A 17667-nucleotide genomic window follows, 5' to 3' on the forward strand; every position below is an offset into this window, starting at 1 on the left:
TATCAAGAATGGTGCCTGCCTGCAAATTTTAAAAAACACACACACACAAAGAAAACCAACACATAGACTAGCATGATTAAATCACTGGCCAAAGAAACTAAAATTATATAATTTTTGCCAAATACCAAAGCATCATAGGAAACTAAGTGGCAGGTCAGTTAGCTAACTAATTAAATTTGATTTCTCTATGTGATGCACAATCATAATGGCACGCGAGAAGGCCTAGTAGGACTTCAAGTTCAGTTTCATATTTGGATTTTACTGCTCATTCTGTTCATTATCATGGAATTTTAGTAGGAACTTAATTCTAATAGTACAAACTTAATTCTATCTTCTAAATTTAAGCCGAGCTTCAATGAAGCTGTCAAACATCATCCACATTTGGATTGAACTGAAGCCTAGTCAAGACAAACTTAAGGTGATATCAAACATATAGATGTTCTAGTGTCAGCTCAATTACACACAAAAAATGTACCTTTTATAATAAATAAATAAATAACCTAGACAGTTTTACTTATTTTATCCTTTTGATGCCCATGGTTTATAAGGCCTTCATACTCATTTTAGAGGGTATCGGTTTGCTTCTCTCTCAATGTCTATGAACAAAAAGACACAAGTTAGTAGTCAACTTACAGCTTACAAATTAGAGAGCCCCATAATCATATTGAATCAACTCTAAAGTCTAATGTGTACCACATCATAATTTATTCATAGTTATTTCTATTAACAAAACAACTGCTGATAATCCGAGGCATGCTAAACAACACTATCAATGCATTCTAATGATGAAAATAAAAAATTAGAGAGCTCCATTGCATCTAAGTAGCACAGACCTGCACGGACATTGACTGCACATTGTAGTTGTTACATAAATACTTTGATATGTATACAAATTATATCATACCATATATAACTTTGATATGTTTGGTTTCTATGTTAACAGTTCCATAACATGGAATATGAAATCTGACATCATTTACCTTCTTCTTTTTTTATAGCAGTACCACTTCTCCCATTCATTTTTTTCCTAACATTGTTCCTAACTTAATTCAATTCATATTATTTTTATAAAGGTTCAAAATGTCAGATGTTAACTCTGAAGCACCAGTTAACTCTGAAGCACCCGTTAACTCTCAAGTACCATTTGAGAGTGACGCGTCACAACATTCATCGCCACCTACGAACGCACCTATGAACTCACCGTCTCCCCTCTCTAATCAAAATGTTATTGATTTAGAAGAGTCTAATACTACTTGTGGAGGAACTAAAAGAAAATCAAGTGTTGTGTGGGAACATTTTAAAAAACAACAAGTCAATGGGGTGTGGAAGGCAATATGTAATTATTGTAATAAGCATCTAGGAGGTGATTCAAAAAATGGAACAAGGCATTTGCATGATCACCATAAGAGTTGTACTAGGAAGAAAGTTATGGACATAAGGCAAAAAGTGTTAACTAACAACTTTAATAGAGAGATTCCAAAAATGAATTCTTATATCTTTGATCAAGATTTTGCTAGGAAAGAGTTGTCACATGCCATAATCTTGCATGAATATCCCCTCTCTATCGTAGACCATGTTGGTTTTAAACGATATTCAGCAGCACTTCAACCATTGTTTAAAGTGCCTTCCCGAAATACGATAAAGAGTGATATTTTAAAGATTTATGATTATGAGAGGGTGAAGACATTGAGTTTGGTGGAGCATAATAAAAGTAGGGTGGCAATCACAACTGATATGTGGACTGCTAGCAATCAAAAGAAAGGATTCATGGCTGTCACCGCACACTTTATTGATGATTCATGGACATTGCAAAGTCGCATTTTGAGGTATATTTTTGTAATTTTGCAAATCATTTAAAAATTCTATCTTATTCAGTTCAATTTGCATATTAATACTTGTTTATGAACATCATATTTTAGGTTTATTTATGTTCCATGTCCACACACAAAAGAAGTTCTTTGTGATACTTTGCTTGAGTGTTTGATGGATTGGAATATTGATAGAAAAATCTCGACTGTTACTGTTGATAATTGCTCCACAAATGATGCCATGATTACCATGTTGATGGATAAGTTAAGTAATTCATCGCTTTTGTTGGGTGGTACTTTATTTCATATGCGTTGTTGTGCGCATATTTTAAATTTGATAGTGAAAGATGGATTAGATGTCATCCGAGTTGGTGTGGAGAAAATTCGAGAAAGTGTAGCTTATTGGACAGCAACACCAAAAAGAGTAGAAAAATTTGAAGAAACAGTCAATCAATTGCGTATTCCACATACTAAGAAATTAGGACTTGATTGTGCAACTAGGTGGAATTCGACCTACTTGATGCTTCAGACAGCCTTATTGTATAAGGATGTCTTTTCTAGGTTGAAAATTAGAGAGCCCCAATATAAGACTGTGCCAACTGAGCAAGAATGGGAGTTTGCTAGAGAGATTAGTGGGAGGTTTAAGATTTTTTTTTTCTATCACTGAGTTGTTTTCTGGTACAAAGTATCCCACAGCCAATGTTTGTTTCCCAGCTTTATGTGAGATTAGGATGACACTGTCTCAATGGCTCTCTTGTGAAATTGAAGTGATCAGAACAATGGCATCAAAAATGGTGGAAAATTTTGATAAATATTGGTTAGTGATACATGGTGTTATTGGGGTTGCAGTTGTACTTGATCCTAGGTATAAGATGAGTGTATTGGAGTTTTATTTTGAAAAACTTTATGGAGACAAAGCTGAAGATGAAGTTGATAGGGTTCGTCAAATTTGTTATGATTTGTTGCAAGAGTATCAGCACCGAGTTGGTATGGAGACTGATGTTGTGGTTGGTGACTCTTCTGCTCATCCAGAAATTGTTACAGAGACCCTTTCTGAATTTGATTTGTTTATTAGTAGAAAGAGAAGTAAAAAAATGAAGAATGTAAGATCAGAGTTGGACCATTATTTAGAAGATGATGGTTTGCCGAGAACTTCGGGTTTTGATGTTTTGAATTGGTGGAAAGCTAGTGGACCGAAGTATCCGACTTTACAGGCAATAGCTAGGGACATTTTAGCTATTCCTGTATCCACTGTTGCTTCTGAGTCAGCATTTAGTACTAGTGGAAGGTTGGTGAGTCCACATCGCAGTAGACTTCATCCAAACACATTAGAAGCATTAATGTGTGCACAAAGTTGGTTGTGGGGTGAAGAGATGAAAGGTATTATTTCATCCAGTTTACATATTATTATTTCACTTTTTATTATTTATATTACCATGGAATAATTTCACTATTGAATTTATATTCTTTACTTTTTAGGAAATTCAACATTGGAATCGGTGGGCTATGCAACTATATATGATGATGATGAGATCGAGTCGGATCAGTCATGTGCCACTTTTGTGTTAGTTGTCATCTTTTTTGTTGTAATTAACATTTTTTACATTTTATTATTAGTATTAATTATTTATTTTTTTTCCTTTTGTTATTTAACAGGAGTTCAAGTTGAAGGAGATGATGGAAGTTGTGTGGTTTGTATGGGTTTGAAGAAACAATGGAATTGTTTTTTTTGTTGTAATGGATATTTTTATTTTTATTTTTAATTTCAATTTTTGGGTAACCTATCCCTTGCGGGTTGTGCTTGGGATTAATTATTTTATTTGCTACTTGTTGAATTTTCTTGTGTGCTGCTGGACACATGTTTTGGTTGTGTTATTTTGTTCATGTTTTGGTTATGTTATTTTGTTGCTACAGGATGCTTTGTGTGTGGGTTGTGTATGTATGGGCTACTGAATTAATGTTTATTAATGTTTTGCTACAAGATGTTTATTGATATTTATTGATTAGGATGGATGTTGTTACAGATTTATTGATGATAGCTTTGTTTATGGATGTTGCTACAGATGATGTTTTTTAAATGGATGTTTATTGATATTTATTGATCTAATTAATTAAAAAAATGATATTCCAATTGATAGATGTTGCTACAGATTTATGGATGTTGTTACAGTTTTAATTAATTAAAAAAATGAAGCTATTAGGGTTGATATTGATAAATTTCAAAATTTATACATCCAGTATTGAAGGGTGATTGAGAATGTTTATTAATGTTTATAGAGTTTTACATTAAAAAAAAAAAAAATCAGGGATTATCCGGGGTCGGGGATCCCCGATCCCCGATCGGGGGCGGGGATGGGGCCGGGATAGGGGTCCCCGTCGGGGATCGGGGACGGGGACGGGGGGGAGTATTACTTTCGGGGATCGGGGACGGGGGGGGAGTCCCCGGCCCCGCCCCGCCCCGTTGCCATTCCTAGATCAAACTCGCCAATCATTTCAATTATGCTTAAAAAAAGTCCATTGTTCTCTTCATAAATCTTCTCATGGCTTCCACGAAAAGGCAAATTATTCTTGGCAAGTGTTTTCACAACTGCAATTATCATCAATAAAACCCGTCTCAAGTGCTCTTTTTCTTTGTTAACTTGTTCTTGTATACTTTTATCTATTGTTTGATGCTTTCCCAATCTTTCCTCCAACTCAATCCATTTGCTCATGCAAGTTATGTGCTCGTTACCACTTTCATGGCCTTTAAGTCTCTCACCAATATTTCTCTAGTCTTTAAATCCTTCGGTAGCCAATTGAGTTTTATTTCCCTCTTGCTTAAACAACTTACAACAAAAGCAAAATACTCTATCCAAAAGTTCCGAGTATGTTAGCCATGTCCTATCAAACTTTTCTCCATTTGGTAAATGTCGAATGTAATGAACAGGTGAGAAATGCCTATGCCTAGAAGAATCATCCTTAGGGAAGTTGAACTCATAATTTCTTCTCACAGGACCTCTTTTGACTAAAAAATCGCGTAAATTCAGGTCAATTATTTTCTAAGTCCCTGGATCATCTATATTTGAATGCTCACATTCTGTATTCATCTCATCATCTTGATTGACTTCTGCACTCCCAAATTCCCTATTTCCTTCTTCATCCGCCAAATTTTCATTCTCACTATCCACCAAATTTTCGTTCTCATTATTCACCAAAGTTTCAAATTCTTCACTATTCAAGTTTTCAACTGATTGTTCTGTTTGTTCGTCACTCGTAAAGAATTTATCAATAGCTCCTCTTTGACACTCGACTAATTTTTCAACTCTTTGCTTCTTTTTCCTTTTTGCGAATTCAGACGGATAATTTCTTTTAAGAGTCATAATGAGCTGAGATCAAAATATTTTTTTAGATCAAAATTCAAAACAAGAGCACCACGACTTAACAAAACACAAAACTTTTAAATTATGTGATGTAAACTATTAAACTTAAACGAATTCTTCTTGATGATATAAATACCAATATTATAATAGCAATTAATTAGGCAAAAGACAAGACAAATATTTAATTAATTGAATAGGAAAAAAAAAATTTACCTGTGCTTACTGTGCTGAGATCAAAATATTTTTTTAAATCAAAATTCAAAACAAAAGTACCACTACTTAACAAAATACAAAACTTTTAAATTATGTGATGTGAACTATTAAACTTAAATGAATTTTTCTTGATGATGTAAATACCAATATTATAATAGCAATTAATTGTGCAAAAGACAAGATAAATATTTAATTAATTGAATAAGAAAAAAAAATATTTACCTATGCTTACTGTACTGAGATCAAAATATTTTTTAAAATTAAAATTCAAAGCAAGAGCACCACCACTTAACAAAATACAAAAATTTTAAATTATGTGATGTGAACTATTAAACTTAAATAAATTTTTCTTGATGATGTAAATACCAATATTATAATAGTAATTAATTATGCAAAAGACAAGATAAATATTTAATTAATTGAATAGAAAAAAAAATTTACCTGTGTTGGTGTGTGCTTCGTCTAGGCTGCTGCTGGTGTGTCCTTGGTGGTATGTGCTATCAAACAAATGTAGGGAAGGTTGGATTAAGAGATGATAGGGTTAGGAATTAGAAAAATGGGCTTTTCAGACTGTTGGGCTGGGCCTTAAACTATTGGCCTTTTAATGGGTCAAAAAAATTTAGTTAGTTTGGGCCTTTTTTTAATTTTTTTTGGACTTAAAACACACCTAACATATTATACTAACTTATAATAGGAGGGCCCCCTATTTTGGGCCTATTTTGAGGGGCCCTAAGCCATGGCCTTGTGGGCCTATGGCCAGGGTCGAGCCTGCCATGATGAAGCAGTGTCATTTTTAGACTAAGAATTTCATACCGAATATGTAGATGATATTTTAGAAGATAAAATACATCCTAACAAAATATTTAAAATACCAGAATAATCCAATTTAGAAGAATCTTTTTACATGAACACAGAAAGCACAGAACTAGTAACCCACAACAAACGGTAGAAGATCTAGTAGAACCAATGCATTATGCAGTAGGAGGAAGAAAACCATTAGCTAATACAGGGCGTAGTAAAGCAGACCCGAATAAAAGTTATAGATTTCATGGAAAGCGTAGGCAACCATATATGAATATACAATTACAGCCAGCTAATAACCAAGGAACCCTTTTAGATTTAGCTAGATTCAACCCTCAGATATGGAAAGAAGTAATAGAAAAATGGGAAAAAGATGCGGTAAAAGCATGGATGAGTAATCCCTTTGAATCAACTGATATATGGGAATATATGGAAACACTTTTAGGAGATTCAACTTTTAATATATATTTAACTTTTAAAAAAAAATATGAGGAGACAATTAGACAGTTTAAAGGACTAGGAGATAACCCATGGAATTTTACTAGCTTTATAAAAGAAATACTAATAGGATATGACCCTTCTACAAGAAATGATTATACTCAAAGCATAGCATTAACAAAGTTAGATCAGATAACATTAAGAAGTTTGAAATATGTTATACCCTTTAGTAAAGAATATTTAGCCATAGCAGCTAGAACTGGAAAAAGTTTTGATGAAGAAATAGGAAATAAATATTTTAGAAAATTACCCGGAGAGCTAGGAAGGGAAATAGAAAATAAATGGTCAATTTATTATGCAAACTTACCAGCAAAAATAGCCTCAGGAGAAGTAAAAATAAGAGGAACATTAGGAATATGACCTAGAATAGTTTTTACATTTCATAAGCTCAGAGAAAAATGTATAGAAGTCAAAATACAAAAAGATTTGAAAAAATAAAACTATGATTTCTGTAACAGCATAATATATACTCCTCAACAATATGAAGATAAATATAATAGGAAAAAATATAAAAAAATATGGAAAATATAGAAAAGAAAAATATTGGAAAAAAAATATATAAAACCATGGAAAAAACAAAAATTCATTAGAAAGAGTAGAACTTTTAATAGGATAAATTATAAGCGACTACCCAAAGAAGAGAAAGATTAAAAAAAAACAGAGATATGTTAGAAAACTTAATGGTAAAAAAATGTAATTTTTTTATATGTGGAGAACCCGATCATTTTGCAAAAACCTGCCCAAAAAGACAAAGGCCTAATTCTAATAAACAGATATAAAGACTACATATAATAGAAGATTTAGAAGAAGATGTAGTAAGCATAAACAGTGATGATTCAGAAGTGTATAGCATAGTCATTGATTATGAATATCAAATAGAAGCAATAAGTTCAGGTAGTGATATAGATGTAGATAATCTTTCAGGACAACTCAACCAAGAAATCGGAATACCCCCTTCTCATGACACTTTCTTTATGATGGAATGCAATGCAGATACTGAATGTCAGCATAATTTTCAAATAGGATTAGGATTTGATACCACTAGATGCAAGCTAAAAATAAAAGAGCTCAGTGTTTATTATGCAGTATAACCTATAGTGTAGTCTATCTAGAAAAATTAAACATGACACATAAGATAACATTAGGAAAAAACAACGAAATGCTAGAAGATCATAGTATAGAAAGGAGAGAATTACATTTAACAATTAGAGAATTAGAAATACAAGTAAGAGAACTTAAGTTACAAATACGAGAGGTAGAAACTAAAGCTAATTTTGACATAGAATGTTTAGAAGCAGAAAATAAACAGCTTAAACAACAGTTAAAACAATTTCATACTAAATACGCTTTAAAAGATAAGTTGCTTGAAGAACATAGGAACTCTTTAGAATTAGTCAACCTAGTTAATTCTTAACCCTTTAGTCAGTACTCCTAAGCACAGTCAGATAATACATATTTACCATTTAATTACTTTGTTATACCCAAGCCAAATTTAGTTAAGATTTCTTGTGTAATTAAATTTGCAGAAAAAACCCTTAGGCCAAGTTTGGCATTCTCAAAAAAATCCAAAAAGTCAAAAAGTCATTATTCTATTTAAGTCACATCACCTCTCTATCACATCACTTCAAACCCAACTCATATTTCATAAAAAGTCAAAAAGTGCACTTATTTAGGACATCCCAAACAACCCCTTAGTATAGATACCATGATAGATACATGAGCCAATAAATCATATATTGAACAACACATAGTTCCACCAGGATGGAGCACAGCTTTAATAATCCCAACTTTAGTCAGTATAGCCGATGGCACTAAACAGACATATACACATTGCATCAATAGAGCACAAATTAGCTTTCATCACAAAGGTTCTCGAACTCAACATATCGAATGGTTCCCTTTACCTCAAGTTTGGATTGGAAATACTCGACAAAATCATCCTTTCATCTTAGGACTTAACTTCATACTTAGTCTACAAGGTGGCATGTTTATCAGCCAAAACAACATCAGTTTCTTCAAATGAACTGTACATACACCCACAGTATATGCCCTTAGCACCATTGCCCATTCATCAGGATTGCGTGTGAAGCGTGGTGGTACCATAGGAGTAGATTCTGTTCCCGCTAGTTTTTTATTTCCTAGTAAAAACATTTTTCCTGAGCTAGCCCAAAAGTATATACCTGATGAGACAACAAATACTTCTTTAGAAAATTTAGACATAGAAAATTATGAATTACAGGATTTAGAAGAGTTTGATTTTGAAGAAAAAAGAGACTATTGGAACCTAGAAGATTTTCAACAAATTGTTAACCTAAAGTTAATTTTTGCAAAAATAGGAAAATTAAGGAAAAAACCAGTATACAGAAGAACATAAAATGATTTAGATGAAATAATAAGATTAATTGAAACAACAGAAATTTTAGGTGAACAGCCCATGAAATATTGGGAAAAAAATAAAGTTTTAGCCAGTTTAGATATAAAAAATAAAGATTATAGGATTACATCAGCACAAATAGATCATACACCAGCAGACATAGAAGAATTTAAAACACAGATTAAGGAGTTATTAAATTTAGGAGTAATTCGACCTAGTAATAGCCTGCATAGGAGCGCCGTATTTATGGTAAGAAATCATGCAGAGCTAAAAAGAGGAAAATGTAGAATGGTTATAAATTATAAAAGATTAAATGACAATACAGAAGATGATAAATATAATATACTAGATAAAAATCAGCTCATAAATGGAATACAAACAGCAAAAATATTTAGCAAATTTGATTGCAAGTTAGAATTTTGGAAGATAAAGATGGAGAAGAAAATCGTACCTTGGACAGCCTTTTGTTGCCCACAAGGACATTATGAATAGCTAGTCATGCCTTTTGAACTAAAAAATGCACCTTCCATATTTCAGCGTAAGATGGATAGTATATTTAATAAATATAGTTTTATACTAGTAGATATAGATGACATATTAATATTTAGCCCAGATAAGAATAGTTACATAAATCATTTATATATAGTATTAGAAGAATTCATAAATAATGGAATAATAATTATTAAGAGAAAAATGTTATTAAATAAACCTCATATAGAATTTTTAGGAATGAAGTTAGGAGATGGAAAAATTAGGTTACAACCTCACATAGTTAAGAAAATTTTAGATTATCCACATAAATTAGAAGATACAAAACAACTTTAATCATCTTTAGGAATTTTAAATTATGCACGAATGTACATTCCTAACCTTAGTAAAATAATAGGACCCCTACACAGTAAGACCATACCTACAGGGCAAAAATATTTCAATCAACAAGATATAGCTTTAGTTAGAAAAATAAAAAAGATTTGTAGAAATCTACCTGACCTACAACTTCCCTTAGAATCAGAATATATAGTCGTAGAGACAGATGCAAGTCAATTAGGATGGGGAACAGTATTATTAGCTAAATCTAGCAAGTATGATAGTAAAAATAAAGAACACATTTGTAGATATAGTTCTGGAAAATGTAAAGAAAAAGACATAACCATGACCAGCCTGGATTTTGAGATATTAGGAATAGTATATGCAATAAACAAATTTAGATTATTCTTACACAAGTCCTTTACAATTAGAACAGACTGTGAAGCTATAGTTAGATTTCATAATAAACTTATTGAGCGCAAACTAAGTACCAAAAGATGGGCAAAATTTTTAAATTGTATAGTACGACAAGGATATAAAGTAGAATTTGAACATATTAAATGGAGTGATAATAAATTAACAGATTGGCTAAGTAGAAAGATTTATTTAGAAAAAGAAAATAACCAGTTTAATTTTGTGCAGATAATGGAGAACAACAAAATAATGAACTTTGGGAGATTTGTCCTTCCCAGGAATCGAGCTAGACCCGGTTCAACAATGTCTTTTAGATAACCTTTGGAACAACCATAACCATCCAGCTAAACGTCTGTCAGCCTTAAACTCTCTTAGTACATATTTTTCAAAAATCCAGAATAAACCCTTGTCTAAAAGCTTTTCTTTCTATGTAGTAGCTAAAGGAACCACGCCAGATATTTACCATGACTGGATAGAAGTTGAACCTTTAGTTAAAAATTTTCTCATACATCAGTTTAAAGAATTTTATGATTTCGAGTCAGCTAGTACATATGCCCATAGACAAATAGGAACCAGTTATTTTATCAGCCAAATAGCTAAAGATTATTTGGACACATTAGGCAAGATGCAATCAACCATTATTGCTACTAGTGGAGTTCCAGTTAGCCAGATAATTAGAAGCAGTAGTAATAACCCTCAAACAGATTCTCAAAATCCTCTCCAAATGTGCAGACATTGTGAAGGCCTTGCCAAAAATTTCAAGAAAATTATGGATAAAGGCAAAAGGGTCAATGAAAAGCTAGACCAGCTCCGAGACAAAGAAAAACAATTGAGAGCAACCATTCAAACCCTAACCAACCAGCTTAAAAAATTAGCTCCAGGAAAAGCAACTGCTCCCTTTCCTAACTTAGAAATCAGACAACTTACCAGTGAGAAATTTGAACAATTGAGTGTTAGAATGTATTTTTTCAAACATTCTATCATTCAATCTTTTTGTGAGAAAAACCAAGCAATAGAAGACCTTAAACCCTATATATACACTTTAGCCGAAGATAGCAGAAATAGCGAGTTAGTCACTATACAGTAGTTTCTTCTAGACCTCTCAATAACAAGAGTTCAATGCCCTGGTATAACTTATCAATGGACTTATCTCTACAAGGATGAAGAGCAGTCCTGCTTACAAGAGGAAAGATGTATAGACAGGCCATAATATTTTGATAGATGTCAGTTTAATTTAGATTTTAGCATCTGCCTTTGCCAGATAAATCTAGCAACATTCGAGCCATTGGAGATAGAGATTAGAGGCAAAACGCATTATCTAACAGCCTCACAATTGTTAGATTATGGCTTTGTCTCTAGAATAATTTTCTCAGATCCAGATAGATAGATAGTTTTGGAAATAAACTTGCTCATGCAGTACTTTGTATAATGAAAGAGCATCATCCATATGTAGAAGCAGTAATTGATAGCAAGTTACTAGAATGGAAAGGAATAAAGTGCATCCCAGCTAAGCATAAAATATACCTGAGAGGAATTTCAACAGTTCCAGGATATCCAGGACTTGTCAATAGGAGACCCTGGCCATGCAGAAAGTTTTCACTCAAAGATCAACTCAATAAATGGAGGAAATTTGCTAATAATCCTCCACTAGCATATAATGGAAATTATGAACATCTACTTTGCGAAGATATAAATCAACAGATATGCTGTAACCTAGCTATTCGAAGTTATCCCTTCAGTAAAGAAATATTCGTCGATGAAAGTCAGTATCCCAACTATCAATATAGCGTCTCTCATGAGTCACCACTAATGGAAGAAGATAATCAAGATAACTAATAGAGAAGTGAACTAGATAATGGAGATGATTTTTACGATCAATTCTCGATAGCAGATTTTAAAGACCTTTCAGATATAATGTATGAGTGAAAAAATAAAAATAAAAAATAAAAAAATGCACCTATATAACCCATAACACTGTTGTGTGATCCTTTCACTTTCTTTATCTTTTCTTTCACACATCACATCACCACGATGGACAAAATTTTCATTCACAGGGGTCCACAAGAATTTATATGCATATTTAATGCAAAATCATAAAAACAACCAAACGTTGACTAATAATTTACATGTAATTGATGTTTTTTTTTGGTAACTAACGCAACTATCAATTATGTAGTATTTTGAAAAATTTTTTTAAAAAATTAATTTTTTGATTTTTTAATTTTTTTAGTGATTTTTTTAGCAAAAAATTAGATTATTTTGGATGAAAAAGTTAACTTTTTTTTTGGCAACTTTCCAAATTATGGGCAGCTGAAGAGAGTTGCAGGACAATAAGTGTGTGTTTTGTATGTATTAGACAAGTGTATTTTTTTTTTTTTTTTGGTTGAATCAAAAAAAGTGTATTTATATATATATATATAGGTTATATTAATCATATATATATATATATATATATTTTGGTTATATTAATCAATATTTATTAACATTTTATTTATTTTTTTACCCACTTTTTTTTATTTTTTTTTATTTTTTTTAAAAATAAAAAAATATACTTATTTAAAACATTCCAGCTCATCCTTAAATATAACAAAGTGATTGCTTTCTTTTTCTTATTATGATATATGTTAGAGAATTCACATTTGAAAAATGCTTGGGAGCACTAATTAGTGCTCCCACTAATTAGGTGGCAGTGGGTCCCGCCATTAATGATGTGATGTTTTGGTCTTGGAGTTGTATTTTTTATTTTTTATTTTTTACTTTTTAAATGCATTAATGCTATTAGTGGTGATGTTTTTAGTAGGATGGATCATTGTTGATTCACATTTATACCATTTGGACCTAATATCCAAATCTTTGTTTACAAAAAAAAAAAAATTAAAAAAAATTTACATACATGTAAGGACCCTTAGTCTAAGGAAGAATACTCTTATTATTTGAGTAACACATCCAGTGTCGTTTGGAAATAATTTTTTTAGTTTGGTTTTTTGGTTTGCCTAGTTAAAAAAGTTCCGCTAGAGATAATTTATTTATTTATTTGTAGTTTTGTAAGAGAAAAAGTAAAATAATGATGATTTAGATGTGATATTTTATCTTATTGATTTTTAATTTCAAGTTTGGCATCTTTCAAAAAATCTAAAAAGTCAAAAAGTTACTATCCTATTTAACTCACAACATCTTATTTAAATCACATCACCTCTCTAACACATCACTTCAAACCCAACCCAAATCCAACCCATATTTCATAAAAAGTCAAAAAATGCACTTATTTAGTCTTCCCAAACTTGGCCTTATTTTGGATTGTTTTGAGAAGTGCTAAATAAGTTAATTTTTTTACTTCTTACGAAAAATACATGTAAAAAGTAGAGAGATAATGTGACACTAATAAATCAAAATAGGCTTTTTAGCCCAATAAGAAAAAAAAATAGGTTTTTTCGACCAATAAGGCAAAACATCATATCCAACCCATAATCATTACATTCTTTCTCTAAAAAAAAGTCAAAAAACTCATTACAAACGAAATTTTTTAGCCCAGGCTAAAAAAGTTAAAAAGTCAACCCACTTCCCAAATGAACTCTTATAAGCCACTTCCCAAAGAGACCTTCTTTTAGTGTGCTAAATTAGTCACAACTATCTTTTCAAACGAAGGCATATTGTATAATAAATATTTTATTTTATGTTTATTTATTTGAACTGAACACGTCTTGCATGTGCCAACCACTAGTCCTATATAAATATTGGGTTTTGTGAATAGAAAATGTGAGACATTTGATCATTTATTTTATAGAAAATTTGATACTCCTAACATTACCTAGGTTAATATGTGCTTTGAGACACATGTTAAGAAAATAATAATTGGCATTAATCATCGTCACTTGCATAAGAATATTAAACCAAAAGTAGAAACAAATCTAATGTTTTTCAAGAAACTAAGGCTTGGTTTGGGGTACACTAAATAATACAAAAAGTCAAAAAGTCACTATCTTATTTAAGTCACATCATCTTATTTAAATCACACCATCTCTCTAACACATCATATCAAACCCAATCCAAACCCAACCCATATAAGCCAATAAGTCAAAAAGTATACTTTTTTAGAACATCCCAAACCAACCCTAATAAATGTGATATACGTGGACAAAAATATCTCATTCCTGGGACAGGAAATTGACAATAAAATTATTTAACTATTACAATAAGTATTAGAAAAAAAAAAAAAAAAAAAAACTATCGCGTGAGAGCTCTACGAACCTTTATTATAAAGATTTGTCCAATTGTTTTTAATTAATTAATTTTATAGCATGTACTCTATCTCATTATTTTTATAACAAGTTAATTCTAATTAGAAAATAAAAACTTTTAGTTGGAAATTATTTTTGTTTGGTTGAGTTTTAAAATTTTTAATTTGAAAAAATAAATATAAAAAAATGTTTTTTATTAAGAAAAGAGAGATTGACCAATATAGTCCCATATTTTTTTCTTGTGATCCAAATAGTCTTTTTTAATGTGTAATGACATATTACCCACGATATTGGAGTGTTATATTTGAAAAAAGTACACTGAGAAATATTTTTTTATCATATCATACCTGTTACGTTGTCACATTTAGAAAAAGTATACTAATGAGTTTTTAAATTTTTTTGAGAGTATCACATTATACCCATCACGCTATCACATTTAGAAAAAGTACACTAAAGAATTTTTAATTTTTTTTAGAGTGTCGCATCATATCTGTCATGTTGTCACATTTAGAGAAAGTACACTAATGAGTTTTTAATTTTTTGAAGTAAAAAATTTGGAGTGTCATATCATATTTGTCACGTTGTTACATTTAAGAAAAGTATATTAAGAAATTTTTAATTTTTTTGGAATATCACATCATGCCCGTCACATTGGAGTGTCACATCATATCTTCTATATTGGAGTGTCACATCATACCTTCTATATTGGAGTGTCACATTAATACCTACTACATTAGAGTGTCACATCAAACTTGCCACATTAATAAAAAAGTATAGTCGTCTATCAAAATACTACCAAAATCGAAAATAGGATTATACGGAAAAAAAAACTCTCTATTAATAGAACTTAGCAGATCAATAAAAAAAACTTTGAACTAATTAGTGTACTTGTTTGTGAGATGGAGCTTATTGGTAAATATCCCTTAAAAAAATCGATAAAATGCTAAAATGGAGAGAAAGTAATAATCACCCTATTTGGTTTCCATTTTCAAAATTTATTTTTCAGAAAATTCTATTTTTTCATTTTAATTTTTAAACACACCTAATATAAATACACTTAAAAAGTATAATATTGGTGAATTTTTTTTTAAAAAAATACTAAATACCAAGAATACAAAAAAAAAAAAAGGAAGTAAATTTGTCATATTTTTGTGTATTTATTAATTTTTAAAATATTTTTTCACAAATATTTTACTATTTAGATATATCTAAATAAGGTATATCTAAAAAAGTAAAAAAAAAATGCTTAAAATTTTAAAAATATTCACTAAAAATAAAAATAAAAATACGAAAAATAAAAAATTTAATTTTTAAAAAATTGAATTCAAAAAATTAAAACTAAACACACTGAATAATATTTTGGTCTTATTAAAAAAATATTATTTAATTTAGATTGTTTTAAAAAGTTTTTACTATTTTCTATACAAATCACTACAACATTTTCTTAGTTTAGTGACATTTGAAAGTGCCACAAAACTATTCTTCTAATGACATTTTTTAGTCTTGTGGCATTTTGAACAAGTGCCACTTCTATCGGTGCCACGGTAGATACGAGTGCCACGGTAGATACTTGCAAGTGCCACTGCACCATCATGGTTGAAAACCTACAAATATATCATTGGTCCACCACGGTAGATATTATTTGTGGCACTATCAAACGCCATTAAAAAAAGAGTTAGTGACACTTGTAAGTGTCATTACACCATCAAGACTAAAACCTTTCAGTGACACTTTAATGCCATGGTAGGCACTATTCGTGACGCTATCAAGTGTCATTCATGACGATAATTCGTTGTAGAACAATTTGATCCGCTCTTGCGGAGACTCGAACCGCCAACCTTCCGCACCATAAACCTTATACACCACACTCTTCCCACTACACCTCTATAGCACCACATGATTATATATGCAACATATATTATTTATATAGTGCATACATCCATATTAATATAAAATTATATGTATAAACATAATTATTTTATTGAACATAATTTATGTAAAATAAACTATTTACTACCAAAATAAAAAAGACCACTTTTGGTGACTAAAAATATTTTTTAGTCGCCAATTCTATACTTTTGGCTACTAATTATTTTTTAGTTGCTAAAAAACTTAACTTTTGTCGACCAAAATCGGATTTGGTCGCCGAAGATGCACTTTCAGCTACCAAAATTTTGGTCACCAAAAAATTATATTCCCGCCTTAGGATTTTAGTTCTCTCGCGCTAAAAATGACCACTTTTGGCGACTAAACTTATTTTTAGTCGCCAATTGTAGACTTTTGGCTACGAAAATTGTTTAGTCGCCAAAAAACTTTACTTTTGGCAACTAATGCTGTTTTGGTCGCTGAAAGCTATACTTTCAGCGACCAAATTTTTTTGGTCAGGAAATTTAGTCGCCGAATATGCTTTTTCCTGTAGTGTATATTGAGTTTAATTCATTTATTTTTAATCATTTACTGCATTTTAAAAATTTAGAAAATATATTGGCATTTTTTGTTTTTTCAAAAATGTCATTTTAAGCTTGGAAAGTTTTTGGCTTAGTGGCATTTCTCAAAATGCTATAAAATATTTGTTTATGACACTTTTCACCTAAGTGCCCTAAAAAGTAATTTGCACCTACCTAGTGTCCTGACATTTTTTAAAAAATGCCATTGCAAATATTCATAAAAAGTTTTTGTAGTGACATTTTTGTTGTAGTGAAGTGACACTTTTTTTAATTGAAATGCCACTAGAGCCTTGTATGTTTGTGGCTCTATGACATTTTTCTAAAAAATGCCACAAAATATTCTTTTTGTGACATTTTTTAAGAACATGCCACTAGTATGGTGTCACTAAAATATGTTTTTGTTGTAGTGTTGTGACACTTGTTCATTGAAATGTCACTAGAGCCTTTTATGTTTGTTGTTTTGTGGCATTTTTCAAAAACGTACCACTAAATATCATTTTTGTGGCATTTTCTAAAAATATACCACTAGTGTAGTGCCACTAAAGTATGTTTTTGTTGTAGTTTTGTGACACTTGTTCATTGAAATGTCACTAGAGCCTTTTATGTTTGTCGTTTTGTGGCATTTTTCAAAAACGTGCCACTAAATATCATTTTTTGTGGCATTTTCTAAAAATATGCCACTAGTATAGTGCCACTAGAGTATGTTTT

This window comes from Camellia sinensis, chromosome 2 (genome assembly GCF_055761805.1).
Source record: "Camellia sinensis isolate YWXY chromosome 2, ASM5576180v1, whole genome shotgun sequence".
NCBI lineage: Eukaryota > Viridiplantae > Streptophyta > Magnoliopsida > Ericales > Theaceae > Camellia > Camellia sinensis.